This window comes from Miniopterus schreibersii (genome assembly GCF_964146895.1).
Source record: "Miniopterus schreibersii genome assembly, chromosome: 13".
Classification (NCBI taxonomy): Eukaryota; Metazoa; Chordata; class Mammalia; order Chiroptera; family Miniopteridae; genus Miniopterus; species Miniopterus schreibersii.
In genome coordinates, this window is record NC_138113.1 from 15,776,023 (window position 1) to 15,789,507 (window position 13,485).

Below are 13,485 nucleotides of genomic sequence, written 5' to 3' on the forward strand. Positions count from 1 at the left end.
CACAGTAACAAACTGAGGCACAGTATAATCCATCTGCCCAAATCCTCGCCGCTCCTTGGGAGAAACAGGCCAAGCCCCCTACGGCTCTGCGGATGGAGCCGAGGGTTCGAACACCACCCGCTGCTCAGCGCTGAGGGGGGAAATGCCCCTGACCGAGCCCCTAACCTTCAGAAGAACATTGCTAACAGTCCTTATGCTTTTAAATACCAACGAAGGGCTGCGGCTTTCCCGAAATATTTTTGAGGGAGGGGAAAAATATATTGCCTATTATGTGTCATCCATGTTTTGAGAGCTTTACAGATGTTAAGTGATTTAACCACTATAACAGCTCTACGATGTCGAAACTATTATTTCCATCTCAAACAAAGAAACTGAGTCACGAATCCATGACACATACACAAGTCCACAGAGCAGTAAGGGGTGGGCCCAGGACTGCTCCCTCGCTCTTGGTCTTTAAACTTCTACCAGCAGCTACTACCAGACACAACAATACGACAGGTGGCCTTCCTTACTCCCGCTCCGTTTTTAAAAATCAGTTTTAATACCAGTGACAAAGTTCATGGTGCCACGTAGATAAAAGATAATTAATATTTCCACGTGAGCTACCCTGCCTCGGTCCCGAACACCACTTTGGATACACTCCCTGAGCCCAGCAAATAAAAGCTGGGTGCCGATAATCACCCACAATTGTTCTTCTTAAGTGGATAATGTTCTGTATACCTCAAACAGTAGTCTATTTCCTAAACTCCTCAATCTCTCATAGTTTTCCTACAAAAAAAAAAAAAAAATTAAGTAAGCATTAAATTTATTATCAAAACTCTTAGCAATGTAATATTTTTTAAGAAGACATCATCCCAGAACTTTTCTTTTGCTAGAAGTGCTGAAATGTTGTGTTTTTAAAAAATTCCCCCCAAATCCAATGGGTGTGTCGGAATGTAAAACGAGATAACAGTATTTACAATGTTTCTATGAAGATTAAATGATCGATACCCATCCGCTATCTGGCATCGGATCTAGCCTATCCTAAAAGCTCAGTATCTATAAGCTCCTTTTATGATTATCATTATTAATTAGTATTGGGCCCATTTCAATAAATACTTGATCTGTTATGATTAGTATTAGTCTTAATCTTAGTATTAACCTAGCACACCTGGGACATTTCCTAATACGGCGGGTATGTTCCCGTGTTGCATGTTGTATGTGGTTTCAAGCTGGCTATTGCGATTTGAAGCAGGGCTGCAGAATATTCATTAAATACTCTGACCACTACAATGTAGCCATTTCCCTGAAAACTCCCTCTTGGGTTATTTCTTGCAGCCTGTGGTTTCCTTGGGAAATTCGAGACCTCTCCTGGCGCGGCGCCTGGAGCTGGCGCGCAGCGGGGTGCAGAGGAGTTCGCGGCTCGCAGGGAGGCCTCAATTCAGCCTCCAGGCAGCGGGGTCGCTGCCCCGTCCATCCCCGTCCATCACCGCCACACAGGCCGTTCTTCCTACGTGACCAGCAGCGACACCGAGGGCTTCTAGCAAGCAAACCGCCTTCCAAGTCCCACGTCTCTAAAAATGGACTCGGACAGACACCTCGCCTGAGCCTGCGCTCACCTCTGATCTCGTGGAAGAGCCTATTAGGAAGCGCCTCGCGGCTCCTTAACTGCGCCTTCCTTACGCCTCAGTGGCACAGAATATAAAACGTGCTTTCTTTAATATACTGTTAAATACAAAAAAATACCAGCTACGTTGCTCGGACTTACTCTTTTACAGGACTGTGGTGTTTGTCAGCTTCTGTCCGGCCCAAAGAGATGATGCTGTGACAATACCAACCCTCCCCGTCCCTGTGCTTAGACACTGACCGGTCTCTACGCTCTGACTTGAGTAAACGATGCATATTTTGCACGTAGCTCATCCTTCCAAATGGCCACACGTCAAAGACCATTTAGTCTTTGTTATTATTTTAATGGGGGAAAAAACCCGTGTGAGCTTGATCAGAAAAGAATGTGTGGTCTTCGTCTCCCAGATTCAACGTGGCCTGAATCTCCCTATTTTATCACTTATTCCATTACTTTTCCCATTTTGAATATACAAGGTCTAGTTTTTATAGTTCTCCAGGGAGTAAGAGGGTGTGAGACTATTTAAATCCACACCTCGCTTAAAGCTCGGCTCCTCTCTCTGCATGATCCCCGCCAGGCACGCTTGCCTCCGGGGCGCCAACGCTCTCATGGGCGAGGCGGGATTCGAACACTGCCCGGCCCGGGGCTGCTGGGCGGATGGCGTGGGACAGTCTCTGGTAGGTACCTTGCAGAGCTCCTCACGTACACGAAGGCCAGAACACACTTTCGGTCATTGTTACTATTACCTTAGAAGGGTGGAGTGAGAGCCCTCCACAAAGTACCACGATGGTTCTTCGGAGACTGAAAGCCAGAAAAGTGAACACGATGTTGTTTTCCCAGGAGCACGGTTCACGTGGGGCTGTGAGTAGTGAACACACACAGGCCCAGGGCAGGCTTTTAGGCCTGAGGCCGTGCTGACTATGGTGGGAGTGACAAGTGTCGGCGTCCTTAGTCGGGGAGTCACAGCTGGAATTCCCATGCATTGACACATAGGCGAGAGGCCGGAGCCTGAGGGAAGGGGTCGTGGATGGCATGTACCGATTGCTGGGAGAAAAAGAATGACCCCTGCCTCCCTGTGCCATGCTCGAGATGCTCTACAGAGAAAACTGCTGAAGTCTTAGACATAACCAAGCTCACCCTTTTCTTTACAATGGCTACATAGAAAGGAAGTGAGTAGAGAATGCAAATGTCTACATCGCCAGATAAACAAATACCGAAAACCAGACTCACTGTGTCATCAGATACCCAGCTTTATTTACCTGAGACGTAATGTGTGCCAGATGGCAAACAGGCGGCTTTGGGCGATTTCAGGCAATAGGCATGTTTTTCTAGGGCTGGGCAGTACTGAATGAGATAGCTGCTTATATATTTTGAATAATTTTTGAACATTGGAAAAATGGGATATTTTATATGAAATCCAGGTACATGTACAAATGGCTTGTTTTTTAAAAATAAGACAAGTCAAGGGGTAGCACAAAGGAGCCCCACGGAAATGGGACAGTTTGTCCTGAATGTGGTGCTTACACAAAGCTACAGATAAGTTCAGGCCGTACAAGACTATGCGCGAGACTCCGCTCAATGAGCGCTCGGGAAGCGGGGGAGGCTGAGCGACCTGTGTGTGAAGCCAACGCGACTTCCCGGTTTCACAAAATGCGCCAGAGCGAAGCCAGCGGGGAGGCTGGGGGGCAGGGTAAAGGGGACACAAGCCCCCCCCGTATGTTTTTGCAGCTTCCTTGGAGTTCACATTTATTTCAAAATAAAAGTTAAAATATATCCAAAGCAAGAGACTCTGCCAACAGATCTCCAGGTGGCAACCGTTTGGAGTTACACGCAGGGGTCCGTTCATACAAGACCTGGGAGGAGGGGAGGGAGGGAGGGAGGCAGGACATAAGAAAGGGGAGAAAGAAGACAATGTATGAATTCTAAAGACATAGGAAAAGGGTATGTGTAAATAGCATGAAAAACAAATGATCGTTTCAAAAGAAGACAAGAAAGAAGGGCATGATGTAAAGAGCCCTGATGGAAAATGAATCGAAATTTATCCTGAGTCAAAGCGACTATGTACATAGGTAAAATAATGTGAGATAAATGACTGATATTAGAATTGATATGAAAACAGAGATATAAGACACATAATCTAAAAGATAAGAACATAAAAATATTAAAAGTTAAGTGCTGGAAAAACTATTTCAAGCAAATATAAACCAAAAGGGAGCTTTTGTCATTAGACTAAATAATTGGCAAAATACATGTAATATGACACCATCTATATAAATTTTACAATATGAAAGACATTTGTATAAAGATAACTAATTATATAATAAATACTTAGAGAAATGTGAGGAACTAGTAACAACCAAAATCGACCTAATGACTGTGTATGGGGGTAAGCGGGTGGGGAGGGAAGGTTGGATACTCAGGAGTCTCCAAAAGCATTTGTAATGCTTTACTTCTACAACTCAATGATGGACACATAAGTATTTACTTTAGTATTGTTTATTCCTTCTAGTATATCTGTAATATCTCACAATGAATTTTAAAACAATAACTCACACAAGGCTTCTGTTCTCTGATTGACCATTGACTACTTCTCCCCACTCTGACAAAGAGTTTAAACGAAAAACCTTAGATTGTTGCTTTTTCCTAAAGTAGTACTAAGGAGAAAAAATATTTATGTTTTAAATTAGTTTCTTCTTTTTTTTTTTAATAGCAACCCCAAACACACTTGCTTTACCTGCTAGCATCCTGCAAGATTTGAATTCATGGACATGAATCAACACTAGTACAGAGGAGAAAACGTACAGACAATTTTTATTATTGCTATTATTCCTATTATTAATACCAGATAATTTCTTGCATCTCAGACTTAGAAAGTTGTCTCATGACTATACAAGACCAATATAAAAACCGAAGAATGAATGCAGAGGTCTCTAAAACCAAAGGTCAGGCAGGCAGTCAGTTTATAATGGTTCCAAACTGCTTTGAACCCCTTTGTAATGAGAGTAGAAATTCTGCTGCTCAAGAAATTATAATTAATTTTGCTTATAATTAACATCGCTGTATTCAAAGTTGTTTTACTTAAAATGTATTCTCTCTGGCCTGGTAAATTAGAACCAGTTCTGAATAAATTAAGGTAATGCTGAAAGAAACTATGCTTAAAGCAAGCAGAAACTTTGGTGGGCTGATATTACTGTATTCATTAGACGGCATGTTCACTGCCCAGGGACTCGGCGCTCCTGTGACACCAGAGAGTAAGTTTTGATCACGAGATGGCCTCTCAGCCTGGTAAAGTATGCGCCTTGGCTGGCTACCTGAACAAACATTTGGGGAGCAGTTGCCGTCAAATCAAAGACTAAGGAAATGTGACCCATATTCCGACGGCTTTCACTCGGGTGCAGTGAGACATACACGCGAACATGCACGCAGACGGCGACGCCAGGGCCGCGGCTTGTGGGCGCAGATTTCAGGCAAGAAGTTAGGAAGTTCGCGGTCAGGCATCATGGTGGTGCCGGGCCCTTCCTGCCGCAGCCCTGGCGGGTGGGTGCTGGTAAAGCAGTGCGCTGGCCGACCTGCCATCCAACATGGCTAAGCACACGCGCTTCTCCGCTCCTCGCCTTAAAGTTCACGAGATGACAGTGAAGCTGTGTAAAAGGAGATGAATTCATAACTTCTGGTATAATGAGAGGGGTTTCATCAGCGGATTAGGGGCTTTGCTCGGATTATAAAGAATAGTGGTGGGATCCAGTACCGACCTAGAAACATGGACAGGAGGGAACTGCTGCGCAGGCAAACACGCGCCCCAGCAGAGCGCTCACGGGGGTTTTCAAGATTAGAGAAAAGGCGTAGGCTACGGGTCAGAGCTGCACGTTTATGCTTTTGTTCATAATTTCAAAGGCAAATCACCACCCTAGTCGGCTCTGCTCAGTGGTTAGAGCCTCTGCCCACGGACTGAAGGGTCTTGGGTTCGATTCTGGTCAAGGGCGTACCTTGGTTGCAGGCTCGACGCCAGGCCCCGGTCGGGGCACATGCAGGAGGCAGTCAATCAATGTGTCTCTCTCACATCAATGTTTCTCTCTCTCTCTCTCTCTCTCCCTCTCACACTTCCCTTTTCTCTGAAAAGCAATGGAAAAAATATCCTTGCGTGAGGACATGTATATCTCGTCTGGACCTAGAGGAGATTATTATGTTTCTGTACCCAGGGTCACATTCAATATGACATATTATGATGTACGAGTATTCAGCGAGGCTCAGTCCGTGATAGCTGCAGAGAACAGAAAGATCATGGAATAAAACAATGTATCTCTTTATCTGGACCCCATGAAGGACTCGTGTTAGCTCCTACTCAATCCAAAACCAATTGTTACTTATGACCTTAGGGGTTTACCTGCACCACTTCATTAATTAGCAACTTACATTGTATCAAGTGGGCCTAAATCCTCTAATAGGCTCCAAATGGGCCATTAGATTATCCAATTCTAGTTAGCTTTATACTTTTTCATGAGAAGAAAACACAGCAGGAAGGTTTCCTAAAGGAAAAGACTTGTCTGGAATTCAGCGTTTGGACAATAGAAAGGAAACATGACAGACGTTGCTAAGGAACTGCGACATATGTGTGGGTGGTTTTCCCTGGGGACCGCGCTTTTAATGGTTCACTTCTTGTCACTCTGTACTGTCTTGCAAAATTGGTTCACACAGGTCAGGGCTAAAGCTGACTTGGCCTGCTTGTTATACCCCTTGTTAAAAATCGGGGTCTGAGTAATGAAGGGGGTGACTATGAACAGGGAAAAGGGCTGCCCCCCCACGCTTGCCTTTGCGAGAGCTGCTCCTCTTGCAGCATTTCTATACCCGGCCCCACTTCACCTCCCCATCTCCCTGCCAGAGGGCCAGGCACCCCCATTCCTGCCCCCTGTCGTTGGCAATGGCTCTCTCCTTCTCTGCAGTGAGCTTGAGTCTTGAGAACCAAAACCGTGTCCTCCCAACACAACGCAGGGAGGGTGAAGGTGAAACCACCTCCCCACCCACTCGGCTCACTGCCCGCTTTAGGGGATGGCAGGCTTTTCACGTGAAGTGCTGGGCCGTACACACTGTAGGATTTTCAGGTAAGGTAGGGTCTCTGTTGCATACCCTTTAATTTTTTTTTTCTTACAATCCTTTAAAAATGTAAAGACCTTTCTTGGCTTTGCCCACAGGGCTGGATTTGGCGCCCAGTGCAGTCTGCAGATCCTGGTCTACGTTAACATCGCTGTACTATTCCATTGTCTTATCGATAAGTTGTTTTGGTGAATGTCATTTTGCCAGATATGTGGAGATCCAGCATTCAACATCCAAGAGATGCTGGTGGTCCTATTATAGCATTTCTCATGGTTTTCCTTTTACTATAGTCATGCAAGTAGGTGCCTCCCCCTCTACTTGAGTTTAAAATTCAGGCTATCACAATGATATGTTGATTATAATTTATTATGCATTTTTTTGCACATAATAGGTGATTAATAAGTATTTTTTGCTAGATAGCAGTAGAGTCGGTCATCTTTACTGAATCACATTTATTCAGCTTTTGTTTCCCACGTAGGGTTTGCCGTATGAAAGCATCTTTCACTTCTATTCATGTGCGACACGGAATGAAAAGGAAAGATGTTCCAAGAGCCATAATTAAGCCTTCTTAAAACGTCCCCAGGAATAATCAACGCTGCTCCTCCGCAGGATATTTTCTGCGAAACAAGCAGTATTTTGCGTCTGGATTTCTTTGTGTCTTCAACTGTTCCCATGACTGCGGATCAGGGCATTCCCCACAGTGCAGACCCAATCCAGGGAACACCGTGTTTCTTCAGTTTGACAAGATGCAGAGCAAGGAAGGAAACAAGAGAACAAGTCTTGCTAAAAATTAACAGAGTCTTCCTGATGTGGGCTGATGGAGTCCAGGGCAGGCCGGGCTGTTCCATTACCTGAAATTAATGCCTAATTAACCAGGTGTGTGGCTCCAATGCACCCAGAGATTGCTGAGCAAAAAATAGGTATTTTCTCAGTGGAATGGAAAAGGTGTTTTCTTTTTAAGAGAACATGTCAGAAAACAGCGCTTGAACTGCTGATCTCTTGAGGGACACTGTACGGATGTGCCGTTATATGTCTGTCAATATTCTTACTTTTTTAAAGTTGGAAGCAGGTAACCATGCTGTGTAAGTTACAGACTATAAAGATAAAACTAAATGCACATAGTCAGAGAAAAGGTTGGAAGCTAAAAAGAACCAAAAAAAGTTGTCCTGCTACCTGGTAAATCATTACGCACACTTACCAGGGTACACTAGTTAACAAGGCATAAGTAGTGTGGTAAGCACACGAGTAAGTGTGACTAGTCTTTCTTTATTCCAAGCACAATACCTACCTAAGGGAAAGTTATTACTGGACAGTAAGGGACAATGTGTTTCAGAGACCCTTTCAGTTTTGGGAGAAATAGCTTGTCTCTGCTGTCAGACCAGTGAAGGGGTTCATTTGGAACAAGTCTCCCCAAAACGTGCCACTCTGGCATGTGGACTATTTTAAATGGAAGGCAATCAAGACCTAGCAGATTCCAGAAAAGCTTTTACCTCTCCCTTAACTACCTAAAAGAATTTAGAAAAAAGAACTGGCCCCGTAAGAGAGCTATTACCAGAGATAAATGTTTATCTGCGTGGCAGGGCAATCATCTAACTACCGAACACCCGTTCTTCCTAATGTCCTGTGAATTTCCCTCTTCCCCTTGAACCCCAGGCCGAGCCCATTCCTTAGCTCCGGATGACCTATAAGCCTTAATTGCCCAATTTGACCTTGGATATCATATTCTTATGGGGCCCCAGTATGTATGTAATTTAATTTGCCAGCCAAAGAACCTAGAAGGGCAGAAGAAAAATCTTTTCCTCCCCGACGCCAGATTTTAGAGAGAGACACGGCTCCATGTTCCCTCTCACTGGACTGTAGCTTCCAGGTTACTCCATAGCTCTTAGGTTTCTCTTATGAGATTCTTGTGGAGAAAACCAAACAAGTAAAACACACACGCACAGCTGCCTTAGAGAGAAGGTTGTTTGATTCCAGGGAAGGAGTAGGGGAGAGGCTATGTTCTACTTCTGGTAAATCGGCACGTCTGCTGAAACTTCCTGAAGTTCGGAGTCAAGAGATTGAACATTTCATGGCTTGATTCTCTCTCCCGGCTGTTGCCTTGCTTGGCCCGGCACGTGTAGGTGGGGGACAAGGAGGGACGGGGCAGAACGAGGTGCCCCAGACTCACGCTGTGGTCAAGGCGGGGTGTTTTTATGCCCTATGCAGCCACCAAAACATAGGTCTTTGCTCTGCTAGGAAAAAGTGTCTCCAATGAAACAAAGCAGGCCATTGAAATAAAGGCTGGGTTCCTACAGTGAATGTCTTTAGAGCAATAATACCTAACAGGACTTTCAAAGGAGGGCAGCCTCCCTGTTGAAGCAATTGTGATACATCAGCCTTTGTTAGATGACACATCTCCTTTTTCCAGAACGTCACCTGACTCACTCGAATCCTACTCATGTTAAAGAAGTCAATTCTATAGAAGCCTTGTACTGTCCATTCATAAAATGTATAGTTCTGTTCTGCCACCAAATACATAGACATACTCCGTATTTTGAAGTATGACATTCTGATGGACACTTTTTTTCCTCGGCACAATTTTTGTAAAGGTTATGTTTAGATAAGATGGCAATCCCATAAACAAACGAGGGCCACGTTGGTGGAAAACAATTTAAGTTTAAGAGATGTACAGTGGTCCAAAATATGATGCTTGCAGTAAGAGTCAGAAAGATAAGATTCTATTCAATAGAAAACATTCTCATTTATATCATTCTACAATACACAGACAAAGACACAGAAGGAAAAAACAGAACACAAAAACAAAACATGGGGAGAGATTAAAAATGACAAAATGCGTATAGTTTATTTATTTAAGGAGAGTATGAGGCAGACACACGAAGATAAATAAGAGCAGATCAATAAAGACTTTCTTGGACTATTTCCATCTCATAAACTCTCAGGAAACTGTCTTTAAAAGACATACAGGGAGGGCTCTGCTTCATCAAAGGGTCATCTATGCAACTGGGTAAAATCAGGGAAAGGTTAGATCTGGCTCATGGGCTCTAGTCTCCCCAGGTCTGGTACTTGGAGGTCAAAAGAAGAATGGAAAGGAATTTAAAATGTTGCTACTTAAGGGCCTGCAAGGATAGAATCCAATCTGTCCTTTAATTGGATGATATTTGAAAATACTCTTTGATTTTTCAATAAAAATGAGTTGAGAAAGGTCAGTGAACTAAAGCAAAGTAACAAAATTACTAATTGAGCAATTTCAGGCATTGTAACAGGAAGTATTTTTAGGATGAATTTTTCTTGATCTCACAAATCACATTAGGGAGGCCTATATGTTAGGCCAACTGTGTTGAGAGAATAATAAGTGGAACATTACTTCAAGGCAATACTGGTTTTAAAACAAAAGACTCCCACCGTTTGATGCATAACCAGTGAAGAAGTATTTAGCAGTAGCTAAACGATTTGTTTACCATCTCTTTTTTTCCCCCTACCAAGGACATTTAAGAAAAAATTAGGGGCATCTGGCTTACTGCTGTTACTGTCATGTTCAGTCTTTGTCATTAGTTTCTATTGACCACAATGTTGTAAAAAGCTATCCTATTTTTTTTCTTCAGTGAATTGTTAAGGGACCCCTGCAGGTTTACACGTTTGCAGGACAGTTTTGCTAACGAAGCCATATAAACATTAAAAAGATGCACAACTATTTCTCAGTTATACAAGAAGTTTGTTTTCCCCCATCATTCATGTTCATGTCAACTTCCAGTAGCTTACAGGTTACTTACACCCTCCTTTTAAAACTCAGCATGTGAAGGTTCATTAAATAAAACTCAGATCAGTCACCCTGGAATTTTTCAGATAGGTTTGGTGGGAGAAAACACAGATGAAATTGGAAGTCTTTAATATATACCAGTTGTCACTGCCATATACCATTGAACTGATAGTCAAGTGGACATGCAGAGCCCTGTGCATGAGAAATGAGATGGTGAGCATTGTGAAGCAATGATAACAATATTACATGTATCTTTATATTCATAATTTTAATGTAGAAACTGATCAATGACTATTTCAGTTAAAACAAAAGAGTACAGTATTTGATGGCAAGGAATTGTGTCCTGGTCTCTACCAAGATGAGGAAGTCTGTGCCAAGGGGCCCAAGCAGGCCAGCCCCACCATGACCCAGGTAGACCTGGGCTGAGCAGCAGCAGCTCTCACCCCTGCTGGGAGATTTCCACTCACTGTGTAAGGGACAGAAGGAAGCCCAGCCGCTGTGGCCTCAGCATTACATGACTCTCATTTTGTGTGGCCAGGAAAAAAGTAAATGAGTCCAAAATACCCGCAGCAAGATATACTGCAGGTAAAACACCATCATTAGCAGAATGAGACATTAAATGAGAAAAATCACGCTTTGGCATTTCCTTACAGCCGCTGATGCAGACAGACAGCCAAGTCAACTGCTCATTGCAGTCAGCTCCCGCGGCAGGCCCTGCAGGCGCCAGCGTCTCCGTCTCCTCGTGGCTGCACAGGTCTCTCCTCGGCGGCCACAGCTGGTGCTGCTCTGAGAAGCACAGACCGGCCTTCTTAGAGGATTATTTAAAAATCCTAGTCCAGATTTAGTCTTGTCAAGGAGGAGAGAAATATGGAAAAGGCCTCACCTCCAAATACCATTATATTGGAGACTTGGACTTACACACATGAATTTTGGGAAGACACGAATGTTGAGTCTATAGCAGAAGGCTCAGGCTCTAAGGTGACAATACTTGCTGTGGTCATTTATGCGAGTGGATACAGGGCTTTAAGGGACAGGGCGTTGCTCAGGTACTGCTGGGGGTGCAGCAGGCAGGGAGGGAGGGCTCTCTACCAAGCAGGCAGATATATTAAGGGACCCGCAAGGGTGCTGATAAGGAACTAGGAATGTCAAGAGCCCGAGAATCTGGCAAAAGAGACAGGGAACATCAGAGAGGAAAGGAGGGGTCACTGATAAGGAAACATTTTGTTTACTAACGAGTTTGCTTAGGGAAAAGTCCTATTATGGTCCAATTTTAGATTTTTAAAAGCTATTTCTTTCTCTAACGCTCGGCTGCCTGAAGTGTTATTTTGAATCTTGGTGTTGGTCCCATTCTCCACGGACGTACAGATACTGTGTGTTTTGGGTCTAGAGAATGAAGCCAGTCCCATCTCTTCTGTGAACTCATATCTTGACTTTTCAAATGTCTAAAGGGCAGGGTACCCACAAAGCCCAGAATGAATAAATGAATTACATTAATTAAAGTTTGAAGACAAAAACAGTAAATGCAACTCAAAAACATTTTTGAACACAGTCTGTAAGGGTGGTTTGCAATTGGTTCCAGAAATTATTTCAGCTTAAGTCTCATGTTTTATTTCAGAAATAAAAGTGTGAAGCTTCTGAGACAACAGCTGCCACTTTTGAACATAAAGTGTTAGAGGGAAAGTAGGCACTTATCTAAAGCACACAGATGTCTGCAGTCATCTACCATAGATGCCTCTAATAATTTCCTAGGGTTTGAATTTTATGGCTGAATTTTAGGGGGGAAATTGACCTGTAAGTTAATAAAGAAATAAATCTGCCTTGCAACTAAAAGAGAAATATCATATTTCTCAAAACTTTAAAAATTGTAATGACAAAGCTCTGTTTATTTTGTTAAAATTCATCTAATATATTTCTTATACATGTTAATATTTTGATGGGCATCAATTTTGACACATTTCAAAATATTTTTATTAGACTTTCAGCCATTTGAAAGTGCTAGAAATTAGGATACAGCAAATATTGTTTGATCCAAACAAACAAAAAAGCTTATTTTTTTACCTGAAAGTCACCATTTAAAATTTATATTAATATCAAAATTTCTTACCACAGTATCCAGCACATAGCATTTTATAAATAAAAGCTGAATAAATAAGGTTAGGTCACATGTCATATAAAATATTATTTTCAGTAGATAGCAGTAGCACCATGGGTTAATGACTTAGATTTTCTGGCTTTAAATCAGATGAGTTTCTACAAGCAACTGTTTGAAAATTGTTTCATAATTTCAGTCTGTGTTCAAGCAAGGAATCTCCTCTTTTTTTTTTTTTTGACCTTAGAGAGAGATGAAGGGAGAGGGAGAGAGAGAAACATCTATGTGAGAGAGAAGCATCGATCGGCTGCCTCCTGCACACACTCCTATCCCCTATCGGGACCGTTTGCAAACCCACGACCTTTTGGTGATGGGACAACGGTCCAACCAACTGAGCCACACCGGCCAGGGTGGAATCTCCTGTTCAAGTGACATGTATGCTTCCGTGAGTACACTACAATGTCTGTTAAATTAGGAGTGATGTGTGCGCTAAGGCAAGCATTGGAAGGGATTAATACATACCATGATATTAGTTCTAACTTCTACTATATAACATAGAATAATAATTATAATATAAAAATCATCTGAGAAAAAAATTAAACAACTTTCTTTGCCACTAAGTTAAAATCTGACCGCTTATTTAAGAAAATGTTTTAAAGTGGCCTACAAACTTGCAGTTCACCAGAAACAGACATGCTTCTCCTCTAAATTTACCTTTGAGTTAAGTCATGGGTCGTTATTACTAACGAAGAAGAAAAGAGGGGAATGATTAGATGTTATAAAATATGAGGCAAACCAGGGCCTTGCTTGAGAAGTCCTGCTCCTTGAGACGTTTAGAAACCACCAGAGTTGGTGTTGTTACATCCAACTGAAACAGCTGTGATACAAAACTCTTCTTGAAAATTCCTAGTCTGTTGAGATGGAATCAGCCATGACAGGGTCAAA